Source organism: Ovis aries, chromosome 14, assembly GCF_016772045.2.
Source record: "Ovis aries strain OAR_USU_Benz2616 breed Rambouillet chromosome 14, ARS-UI_Ramb_v3.0, whole genome shotgun sequence".
Taxonomy (NCBI): Eukaryota; Metazoa; Chordata; class Mammalia; order Artiodactyla; family Bovidae; genus Ovis; species Ovis aries.
The window spans coordinates 32,354,181-32,366,755 of NC_056067.1; the positions used below are offsets into that span (position 1 = coordinate 32,354,181).

Genomic DNA, 12,575 nt, shown 5'->3' on the forward strand with positions numbered 1-12,575 from the left:
AATAAAGTTGGGTTGTTTTAAGCCACTAGGTTTGTGGCAGTTTGTTACAGCAGCAACAGGAATCTATACACCCTTTTAACAGATGAGAAAGTGGATGCTTTGTGGAGTTAAAGCTCTTGGCAGAAGTCGCAGTAGTCAGTTCACAAGGGAGCTGAGATGATGCCTGGGTGGGGGGAAGGGGGAGGCCATCACTGCTGCTCCTCTTACTGAGCTGCCTCTTGCTGGGGAAGGAGGAAGAACGTACTGTCTCACAATTTAATCATGCAAGTCCTTCTTCAACCCTGGAAGACGGTCTGTTTTGTTTCCATTAAAAACAGAAACAACGAGTCATGAGCACAGGAGAGTCACTGTTCTGTTCAAAGTCACAGTTAGAGGGATACCCGAAATTCCAACCCAGGTCACTTTAGTGACACCACCCCCGCCCCCACGCCCCTCTCGCCCCTGACCCAGGCACTGCTGTCCTGTATTTTCTGGGGCACTTTAATTAGCACTATCCTTCTGCAAAAAGGAGCACCCCATCCATGGGAACTAACTTTGCGACCTTCACAGGCTAACACTCAGGCCAGTTGGAGAGCGTGCCAGGCCTCCAGGGTAAGCCTGCATGCATGTGCTATACAAACCTGACTATGATCTGGATTCCATCAACCACTGCAGATTTCTGTCTACATGGACCCGATCTGGAAATACCTGGATATTTTGAACTGTATCGACTCAGACACTACCATCACCTCCACCCTGAGTCCTATTGAGGAAGCCCTCTTCACATGACAGGCATTGTTCTAAGTGCTTTAGGGGTAATACCACCAGCCACTGTCACAAAATCCCTACAGAGTAGATGCTGATCATTGGGCGATTACAATAATCACCCCACTGTTGACCACATTTGACAAATTAGTAAAGAGGCGCCCAGAGCAGTCTCTCTCCAGCATGAAACAAGATTAGAACCCGGGCATTCCCAGCCCTGAGTCAGGCCACCAGTCCAGACCCTTCAATGAGGGGAAAAAAGCAAACCCTCTGAAACAGACAGGGGTATATTTCAGGAAGTATTAATCTTTTATTTTTAAAAAATTCTTTTAACTTCTTTAAAAGCTAAGAAAACTGTAATGAAATTGGGAAAGAGGATTCTGCTGCTTGACAAACACACCCTTTTCCTAAAGCTCAGCTCCTTTTCACTCTGCAAAGATCTTATTTTATTTACGCATCCTGAACGCAGCTGAACAGTGGGGACTGCCGGGATGTGGGCTCTGGCGGGAGATAGCAAACAGAGCTTTTGTTTTGATCTTGCTGCTTAGGTTAATGCGTCGTGATTCCCCCACCAGCTGTTTCCCAGGATGCTGTTTATTCCAGTGTCTGCTGGGGGAGAAAATGTCCCCGTGAAAGTAAATGCAGTGCAGCAGTATTTATAAATCCCGAGTCAGGTTTCCATCCTGTCCAACAGGATGAGAATGCGAGCCATTATTTACACTAGTAAGCTGAGAATGACATCAAAAGCTCTCTTATGAACTGCAGGGGAGATAACGATGTAAGTGACTTTAATCTAGACATGTGCTTTACAGTAGAAACGTGTATCCGCTCTTTCCAAAGAACAGCACTGACTTCTATGTCACACTCACAGGACACCCAATTCCAGGCCTTGTTTCTAAATATCTGTGGATCCCACATCTCTATGGTTTCACTTAGAAATTCTGCTTGCACTGGAGAAACAGGATGCATATACAGGTCCAGGGAGAGACCGAGCCCTAAGTAGAGGCGGAAGCACCCTGAATGCCTGGAGAAGAGAATCCAGGGTTCTTTATGCTGACTGGAGAGCAGATGTGGTCTCCTTCTCCTTAGACACACCCCACCTCCACAGATGGAGGCACGCCCGCACCAGTCACTCTCACAGGGATGCCGTGAGAACAGAGGAGAGAAGAGAGAGGCGACGGTGCTCTGCAGAGGGAAGTCACTGTTCTGTGCTATTTGCAGGAGCTGGTTTGTTTCTGGGCACCGGCAGTGTGGTGGGGGAAGCATCTAAACACTGGAGCCAACAAGGGCTAGAAGTGAAGTCGTGGCCTGACTATTTACTGTGGCTTCATGGGCAAAGGACAAACTGATCTGACTCTTCATTGGCTTATCTGAAAAATGGGTATGTGCTTCCTTCCTATCCATGCTAGTCTGTCTCATCCCTTCTTTCTTTTGGAACTATGGTCAACTCTCTCTGAACGTATACAAGATTTACTGAAATTTAACACTTAAAAAATAATAGCTTTCCTGAGATATAATTCACATAAAGTCTACCCTTGTAAAGAATATATAGTTCAGTGTTTTTAGTAAATCTTCCAAGTTGTACATCAATCCACACATATCTATTTCTAGAACATTTCATCAATTCCCCAAAACAAAATTATAGCCACTAGCAGCTATTATGTTTAGAATAAAGTTTCCTATTTAACATCCTGTTCTTCCTTAAGGTGTAAAAAATCTTCACCGACATCCACAATGAATTACTCCTCAATTTACAGTCAGCACCAAAGTGTTAGGCATTTGATGTACACCCCTCTGGCGCTTCCAGGTTGACAGCTGAAATCTGCCCAGCCTACCCAGCGTGATGGTATGTTCTTGGAGTGCAAAGGCCGTGTTGCCTGCACTCTCTTTCCCCCAGCACCTCAGCTCAGGGATGAACACACACGTAGGCGCTCGGTAAATGCCTGGCTCACGACCGACTGACCGATCACCGCTTCTTCAGAAGACCAGCACGTTTGTCATCTGTCTGCTTCTCTGAATGCCAATGCCTGCACAAGCTGTCATGTTCCATGATTATTCTCCCCAAAGCATGTGCTGTTAATTTTTCATCTTAATGAACTGTCCAGTCGAGTTTAGCAATGGGAATAGTGATAGAGGCACAATAAAAATGGCTTATGTCTTTGCTATTGTCAGAAACCTTCTCCCCACAACACCGGCACATAATTGAATAAAAATATCTCAACAGCTACAAACATCATTTGTCAAGAATAAAGTGGGGTTTAAGTGCTATTTCGAAAATTCATACTACGGGCTTCATAAACACGGATTATTGGAACGTTCTTCCAATTGATATCCGCTCAAGCATTTAAGTGCATGGCTATTATTCTATGTTTGCTTGAGTGAAACCACTTTGGGTACCAAGCTACATGTCAGCCCCAATTTTCCAGAGTATTACAGATGCACATTCTTTCCTGGTGGGAGAAGGGTCAGGCAAGCCAGCGCAGGCCCGAAAGGCCTGTGTTAATGCACAGATGCACATGCGGGAAAGCCATTATGCAGCTGTTGGCATCCTCAGAGAGGAGTGCTCTGGGAACCAGTGTCACTCAAATCTGAATGATGGCCCAGGAGGAGCCCAGAGTGGGGAGAGAATATGAGGAGCAGAGGAGAGAGGCTTGAAGATTCTGAACAAGCCAGTGATACGGAGAGGCCCACACTCCAGCCCTCGGCCCCACACGATTTTCTAAGGCTGGCCACCCACCATCATCTTCCTGCCAACCCATAAGAGAAACGTTCAAGAATTAGGTATTGGCTGAAGTCATTCAGTCAGGAACTATTGACTGAGCTACAATTAGCCTGGACCACACTGCTCTTGATGTTGAGGATATAGGAGTGGGTGAGGCAGACCACATCTCTGAACCTCAGGGGGCTTAGACTCTCACGGGGGAATCAGACAATAAACAAGTAAACCATGGAGGGAAATAGACATGATATTCACACATTAGGATGATTCCTGTGAGGGATAAGACAGCAGGATGAAATAACGAATACAAAGCATTGGGTGTGGCTTTACAGGTGGTGATGTCAGGAAAGACGCTAAATAGTGAAGAATCAGGCGTGTGAAGAGACTGAGGCTAAGGGAAGAGAAAGGGCCCAGCCCCCAGGGCTCCTCATTAGACAGAGTGCCTGCAGTCCACAATATTTCTAGGGGCTCACAGGAATGTTTCAGTTTCTTTTCAAGTTGGAAGAAAAACTGATCTTTGAGGTTAAAGTTTATATTCATCTTCATACCAAAGCAATCATAAATACAGTATTTAAGTTTTTTTTTAATAGAAAAAAAAAAGAGCTCATAAAGGCAAAGATGCGCGTGAAGACATATCAAGACCCCTAAGGAACCAAGGACTCCGGTCCAGAACCCCAGCTGGAAGATAGGGTCCTTCTCAACCTCTTCAGACAAATGGAGCCTGAAAAGGAGAACCAGCCCAAGAGAATGGAGGGTTAAGCATCACGATAGGCAGGACTCCCGGCAACATGGTACAGATGGAGAGTTAACTGGGAGGAGGGAATGAGGTTTCAGGAGATGGGAGGGGGTGGCAGCTGGATCACGTCAGTCTTAGGAGCCAGGCAAAGGACCCTACAGCTTATCCTGCTAAGGGCCACAGACTTCTGAAGCTTGCGGCTTTTCACTGAAAGGAACTCCATACAGTTTAGACTTTAGAAAAACCCATTCTTCTGAAGCGCGGCAGAAAAGGACTGGGGAAGAGATCAGGGAGCTGGATGGGCTCCCATGAACCCAGTCACAGTTACCCTGGCCCTCTCCATGTGAGCACAGGCTGCTCCCTGCCACTGTGGGGTCTGGCACAAGCCCTGGACAGGAGTGAGGCCATGCAAGAGTCCAAGGCCTTTTCTTTGCCCAAAGTATGATGTAAATGGTTTAGGGGCAATGAATAACAATCCTCCTGAGTCCATTTCTCAAGTGGAAATTCTGAAGAGAGATTGGGAGTGTCGAGAAGTCCAAAATACCATCATTTATGAACAGAAATGTGATCCTTAAGGAAACTTGCCAGACATTCCTTTAGAGAGGTTCTTTCTCACTAGTCCTTGCAAGTGTGTGGCCAAACTTTTAAACATCCGTTTTCTTTCAACAAAAATGGTTGCTATGGCAACCTAACATCATTTCCAGTGGTGCTTAGAGTCTAAAATTCAGAGCCCCCTGAGAAGATGAACTCACGGCCCCTCCATGTTTTTTTCTGAAGCTTCCACACAGAGGCGTCTGCCAAGCGTCCAGTCACAGTCTTCTAGACCCTCAGCAGACACGATTAGTTGGTGGCAGATTTCGTCCTGTTACCCTTCCTTCTCTGCTCTCTCAAACTGCCTTGAGCTCTGAGGCCCCCACAGGGCACAGGGTAATTTGGGTTAGTGGCCTCCAGAGGAAACGATGAGTCTCTGGCTTAGAAAGCACGTGGAGCTGGGAGGGCTGTCGGGCAGTGGCCTGATTTTCGTCCTGAAACATTCTGGAAGCAGCTGAACCTGCCTAATGGACCCAACTGAAGGAAACAGGTAGACTTAGAATGGGGTCGGGGAGCCCCATCACTGGCACATGAGTCCATGAGAACAGGAAGTGCAGTGACTCACAGACGCATGTGTCGATTTAGCACAGGGCTTCCCGGGGGGCTCAGTGGTAAAGAATCCACCTGCCAATGCAGGAGATGCAGGTTCAGTCCCTGGGTCAGGAAGATCTCCTGAAGGAGGAAATGGCTACCCACTCCAGTATTCTTGCCTGGAAAATCCCATGGACAGAGGAGCCTGGCGGGCTATAGTCCATGGGGTCACAAAAGAGCCGGACATGATTGAGCAACTGAGCAACAACAAGCAGTCAGTAAATGTGTCTGATGTATGAATGAATCAGTTACTGAATGGCCAGGAAGTCATTCCCTGGAGATTCCACCCCATCCCTCTCAGGTTCACCTGTTTTCTTCAGGCCAGATTCATCTATCACCCTACAGACACTGAGCGCCCGGCCTGCACACAGCATGCCTAGGTCTTGCAAAGCATGAAAGAATGTCACGGTGTCTTTCAAGAATTATTTGATGAGAGAATGAATGAATCCCTGAAAATAATCCCCCTGGGCCCAGAGCACTTGACTGCAAAGCCATATATCACTCTGTCTTCTTGGATTACTTACCGTCTGTCACAGTATTCAAAGTCCCTCTCACATGGAGTACAAACTATTTCTTGCCATGAAATGCACAGAGGAAATGCACAGATAAACCTGAGCAGCTCAAGCGCTTTGATCTTTGAAAGGAGGGAATCCTACACCAGCCTTTGAGCTGCCGTGTTGACGCTGACAAGCAAAAAAGAAAAGTCACACTATCTAAATGACTGGTTGTCGGAAACGAAGTGATTAGATTTCAGTGGGACTGTCTGCTCCCATCCTGGATCCCTGGGTCCTGAAGGCAAGTGTGTAGAGAGTGCGGTCACCTGGCAGAGACTCCAGTGCTCAGTGAGACGGGAACTGATCCTTTCCCAAAGATGAGCATCAGATGGGCAGTCCATGGCCAAAAGAAGGGCCCTTCCTGCTGTCTCCATCCTGAGGGTGCATTTGCTATTTCTGGAATCTCAGGGAAAAGGACACAGACAGGAATGTGTTCTTGGTTTCAAGTACATCTTGGTCATCTTACTAAATAAGTGCTGAGGGGAGATAGGAAGCTCACCTACGTGTCTGGGTAACTGATGTCCAAGCTGTATCTCGGTCAGGCATTAAATTCATACAGTTGTTGCATGGAATGTGAGTAATATGATGTTTTTAAAAAAATCAATGACTCTAGATGAAAGGTTTATAGGAATTAATTGTACTATAATATTTTTGCAGCTTTTCTGTAGGTTTGAAATGTTTTAAAACTAAAAATAGTTTAAAATCAGAGAACAAGCAACAAAAACAAGAGGGACTATTTAAAGTTCTCTTTTTTATCAAAATATATAAAGTGCAGAACAGTGTACATACTAGTGCTTACAGCTGGGTGCTGCCAGTGTATACAAATGCACAGGAAACAAGCGCATGGGCGCGTGTGGTTGTAGCTTCATGACTACTTGGAAACTCTCTGAACGGTCACACAGAGAACTGAAACTAGGAGTTGCCTCCACAAAAGGAGGGAGGGACTAGAAGATAGGATTGGAGGATACTTAATTTTCTATAGACCTTGTAACTGTCTTGTCTATTTATATTTATATATTTTTGCATATATGTATCTTTGAGTGTATATATATATATATATATATATATATAGAGAGAGAGAGAGAGAGAGAGGCATGTATATATGTACACAGTTGGGCTTCCCTGATAGCTCAGTTGGTAAAGAATCCACCTGCAATGCAGGAGACCCCTGGGTTTGATTCCTGGGTCAGGACATCTGCTGGAGAAGGGTTAGGCTACCCACTCCAGTATTTTGGCCTGGAGAATTCCATGGACTGTATAGCTCATGGGGTTGCAAAGAGTTGGACACGACTGAGCGACTTCCACTTTTACTATATATATAAACAAACACCTAGTCATGAAAATTTGGGCTCAAGAACCTCTGCATTGTTCTGTTTGTTTAAAAAATCCTTCGTGATTGTCTCGTGGTAAATCCTGACTTATGCTTCGTATCTCAGCCCACAAGTCATCTATTCCCTGAAGCCTTTGCTGATTCCCTCTATCAGAGTCTATCCCTCTGAGCTCCTACAAACCCATGGAGCTACCTCCAAAGCACTCTACACCATGGTTATTGTCTGCTGGCCTGTCTCCATCAGAAGAAGGGGTGCTCTTTAAAGACATGGCTTTGATACAACTGTTGTGTAGATACAGATGCATCGGGTTCATTTGTTGTAGCTGCACCTCATCCACGGCCTAAAACAGGAATGCTTTCCAAGAGATGATTTATGAATGAACACATTTGGGATTCTTTTTTCCTCTCCCCATGGGTTGTCCCTCACTCAGTACACACATTCAGCAGCATGCTGCTGTATTAGCCAGAAGCACTTGGCCCACATGGAGATTTAGGACATGACCACCAAAAGAACTGTAATAGAACCCCGCCCTCCAACTTGGTTAAGATCAGAAAGCCCGATACCAAAGACTCAGAAGAGACACACTGGGGGCACTACGGTACTGCACGGGGGCGTGGAGGCCCCGACTCTACACAGAGTTCACTGTATGGCCCTCGATGAGTTCATTAAGCTCTCCGAACCTCCGCATCCTCATCATAAAAGAAGCAGGACGACGGCACATACCAAAGCACTGGTGATGTCACACAAGACAATGAACGTAAATCACGTAGCCCAGTGTTTGCATACGGGCATCTCACTGATCAGCTCTCACTGTTCTGATCAGGAAGGTCTCTGCATTGTATTCATCAGTCCTAAAATAAAGCAAGATCAGAGAACCACAACTTCAGTTGAAGTTTGTCCTTTCAGTACTGATTCTGGCAAAGGTAGGACATTTCCACTGCCTGGCACACGGGAGCTTCCTAACTCTTGGTTGATCATGTCAGTGACAGTCACACAATGCACACTGAAGATCTGCAAAGGAGTCAGCAAGTGAACTGACTGTCTGTTTATGATTCTCATGGCACCAGCCACAGACAGAAACTCGGCCTCTTTCTCCACAGTGGCCTACATCCCAAAATAGGAAATGCCTTCACAGACAGACCCAGCAGGCAGAGGGGGTTAGGAGGCAGGCTGCCAACATTTCAAACTGTCAGGGACAGTGCAGAGCCTGGAGGATGCTCCAGCACAGGTGAGTTGCCCCCACTCCAAGCAGCTTTTCAAGATTTTTATGCAAATGAAAGAGAATCAGTGGCCTGTGACAGAACAGCCCCTGCTGAGTAATCAGTCAGGAGGGTCTCAATGTGTGTACACTTTTCATGAGTCTAAGAGCAATTATTTTTCACTTTAAGACATTCTATCTGTGCCCCACTGCCCTACTAAAAGCTCAGTGAAATAGCACGGCCGGGAAGCTCCGTCCTGTAGCTGCTTAGGTCACCCCTCCCCTGCTCTGGGAAGATGTCTAAGTCAGTCAGATGTACCAAGAACAGAAGTTCAAGTGGATTTCCCTAGAAGTCAGCTGGAGAGCTGATCCTGTAAGTCCAAACCACTTCACCACCATTTGTAAAACATGTTTCTCTCTCTCTATGCAACCCCCATATCCCTCTTTTCTCTTCCTATTAGGATTCTGGGTACTTTATACAGAGCTCCTTGACTGTAAGCTCCTTGAAGAAAATGAAAGCTACTTTATCCCTGCCTGTGTCCCAGTACATCATAGGCATCTGTTTAAGAAATGCTGGCATCATGAACGGATTGAGGATCAAGAATCTGAGTCTTGAGCCAAAGTTGTAGGTTAGTTTCATTTTGTTCTTCCAAAACCTTATAGTATGATCATGAATAAACCCTTTCCTCTCTCTAGGCAAAAAAAAAAAAAAAAAAAAATCCTTTGTCTAAAACAAGAAGATTGTTCTGAAAGATCAAAGGACTGTTAAGGACTGTTCCATCTGTACCATGCTGTGTTTTTTTAAGGGTGCTGCAAACATCAGGATAGTTTACCTTCCTCTCCTTGGAATAAAAGCGATGCAGAACGCTTAGAAACAGGCTGTTCTTAATTTCAAAGTGGAAGAAAAAAACCTAAACAATTTCCTAGAAGATAAATTAAACTGAAGTACTTTCTATTTAACTTCTGACTCTGTTCCACTGATACCTCATTCTAATTGTCAGTATTATCAAGAAAAATAGGAAATGTCAGTTGCATGTCCTATTGAAAAATTCGAAGGGCTGCTGAAATGAAGAGACCTATTTGGCTTGGCAGAAATGAGATGATCGTCATTCACAGGCATTTCCACAGGAGGGATGCGTTTCCTCTGCTGAGCCAGGCTTCAGAGCGAAATATGCTAATGTGAGAGGAGCCAGCCACATAATTTCTAAATCATATTGGTACATTTGCAGGGAAGTATGGCCCTGCCTCCACTAAGAGTGTTTTCATTCAGTGGTTTATTCCCATGACAAATGTCAACCAGAACGTGAGAGAAGCAGATGGGGGAGGGCTCCCCAAATTGAAATTTTGTCCCCAAACAAACCCACATTAAAACATGAGTGAAAAACATCTGGAAAATCACCAAAGATTTACACGTCCCAGTCACAGGGGCTGACCATCTAAGTAAAAACAGCTTGTGCGGGCTGCAGAAAAAGTCTTCAGCCTGCCATAGAGGACATGTCTTTTGTCCATAATGGGCCAGATTCACTCATGGGGAAAACAAAAGAGAGGAGTGCTCAAAGATAAAAGCTCTGGCTAAAGTCAAACTTCCAAAGATTAAAAGAAAAGTACGGCAATATGGCCATAGGCAAGTTACTTATCTTTTCTAAAATTCAGTTTTCTCATTTATAAAATCTTAAATATTAATAGTGCCTATCACAGTAGGTTTTTGCAAAGATTAAGGGAAATGATACCTTTAAAGACCTTATGTTCCTGACATAGCATAAGCATTCAATACCTGTTAGCTGGCAGTGTTGTGACTTTTCTCTGTGTGGTAACATCAGGGCCCCTTTCTTATCTTAAAGTCTCTATTCATATGCTTAGTAAATATTTATTAAGAGAACCTACTTGGGGCCAGAATAGTGCTTACAACCAGGAACCCGGTGGTCCCAAAATAAAGCCAATCCTCAAGAACCTCCAGGTCTGACAAGGAAGACAGATACCTTAAACAGACAATTACAATCCATGTGGGAATCACAGTAAATGGTATAATCTTGATGACTAAAGCCCGGGAGACACCCATAGCTCAGTCTTCAGCAATCAGAAGGAAATCCTTAGAGGTAGTGAGGTGCAAGCGAAGGTATAAAATGAGGAAAAGGTAGCTTGTGAGGAAAGGGAGATCACTGGGCTCTGCGAAATAAAGGTCGTGCCTTGGAGGAGACATAGAGTGGATGAGCACAGTGAAGGCCAGGTGTGCAGAGACAACAGCTGAGTGGGGGTCTAAACAGCAGAACAGTGGGCCCATTACTAGAGGGTCCTGAAAGCTTGAGAAGGAATTCAGATGCCTCAAAGTGAAAGGATTAGTAGCAAAGCAACATACTATCTGGATTTAGGGACACTGTTCAGGATATGCATGAAAGATGGATCACGCTGGAGTTGGCAGAGGGAAACGTAACTCTGGAGGCATAAAGATCTGTTAGGTGGCAACTGCAGCAGAATCTTGGAGAAAGGGACTCTGGCTTGCATTTGATGGTGGCAGTGTGGGTAGAGAGAATAAAGTGTTTCAGAGATAATCAGAGAGTAAACCAATCGGAATCAATTACTCTTGGAGATAAGAGGTATATAGGATGCACTCATGTTTCAGATTCAGTGAATTTTGATGCTGGCACTGAAATGTGGCGCACAGGACAAGGTAAAGGTTTAGGGGGGAAAGATCATGACTTGCATTTGGCCTCTGCATCTAAGTCACTTGGTGGACACTCACGGTGAGATGAGTGTCATCTCACATGGACACATGCAAGGGTGAGTCTAAGACAGTACCGTGTGGCAAGTCATGCTGCTAGAATGAATTCTTAAAGTTTCATCTGAATATTTCAACATCCTATAAAAATAGCTTCAATTACTAGTGAGCTGATAAAGGAGGTGAATGTATCCATAGAATCCGAAAACTTAAGGACCATTAGTTACTCTGGACTCAACCACCTTCGTGGCCCTGAGAAGAGTTTGTTAACCCAGGGGCACAGACAGTGAACGATGGAGCCAGGTTTGGAGCTGAAGTCAGTCTCCCAGCTTAGGATCTAGTGCTCTGTCTTTTGAGAGCTCAAAGATTCAGCCTCCTAGCAATGTCTTTTCCTTGCGGGAGGTAAGCCACCTTGTACACATTTAAAGAATTCTTTCAAAAGAAGAAAAGGGGATAAAGAACAACATGGTAGTCGTGTTAGTCTCTCCAGCCAAGTTTTTGCTAAGGAATTATATAACCCTTTTAGTTCCTTCTATCTCCTATGAATCTTCTATGGTCCAAAAAGAAGAACACCCCAAACAAAAAACTATCATCATCTTTGAACAGGGACATAATAGGTGCTCCATAAAGATAACCCAATAATAACAGGAATAATCACATTCCTCAAAGCCCAGGATTACTGCCCTGTCAAATTCTACTTGGGATCTGTGAGGGCAGGCACATTTGTGGGATGGGCCTGGAAACCATCATTTCCGTCCCCGCAAATAGAGTAACATTTGATACACTCAGTAATGCTGGTCCATCTTACCTTCTTCACCCATTGGATACTTGCTGCCAGTTTCTGTAACACAAAACTCCACCCATCTGATTGGTCATTCAACAAATGGCAAGTGGAAGGATCGTCAGGAGACCTCTGAGCTGAATATTACAGCGATTTCTGCAAGAAGTGAAAGGATCATTAGTAACCTGGAGGTGACATGAATCAAGAGAATGATACTCTCCTAAACACTGGGGGTACACAGTTGCATAGGACACACTTTTCTCTTTGACAATAAGGGTCCCTGTATAAAGTGAGAGATGTAAATAAATGATCACAATGGTGTGCAAAGTGGGAAAAACTTGTCATGAATGTAGAGGTACCACAGGATGGTTCGATGAACGTTACGCATTCAGTTCTTTGATAACAAAGATAAAAGCAGTCATATAGCCAAAGTCTTATACTATGCTACATACTTTATACGTATTTGCTCTAGCACTAACAACAAACCTGTGGGGGAGATAGGAAATCGTAGAGTCAGTTGCTGATAGAATCCGCATTTTACTGGCCTCCAAAGCCAGTTTCCTCCCTTCTAAAGAGAGAAGCACCACCCTGGTGCTGTCAAATCCTGGTGGAGT

At 44.8% G+C, this 12,575-nt stretch overlaps 1 protein-coding gene across 1 annotated transcript in view; it reads right to left on the reverse strand.

The window, feature by feature from the left end:
- Positions 1–12,575, reverse strand: part of CDH11 (cadherin 11) — a 153,842-nt gene that overhangs the window by 77,130 nt on the left and 64,137 nt on the right. Inside the window, exon 2 of the mRNA XM_015100462.4 lies at positions 11,989–12,117. The gene's annotated coding sequence lies outside the window, so the exon portion shown is untranslated. The remainder of the gene's footprint in view (positions 1–11,988; positions 12,118–12,575) is intronic.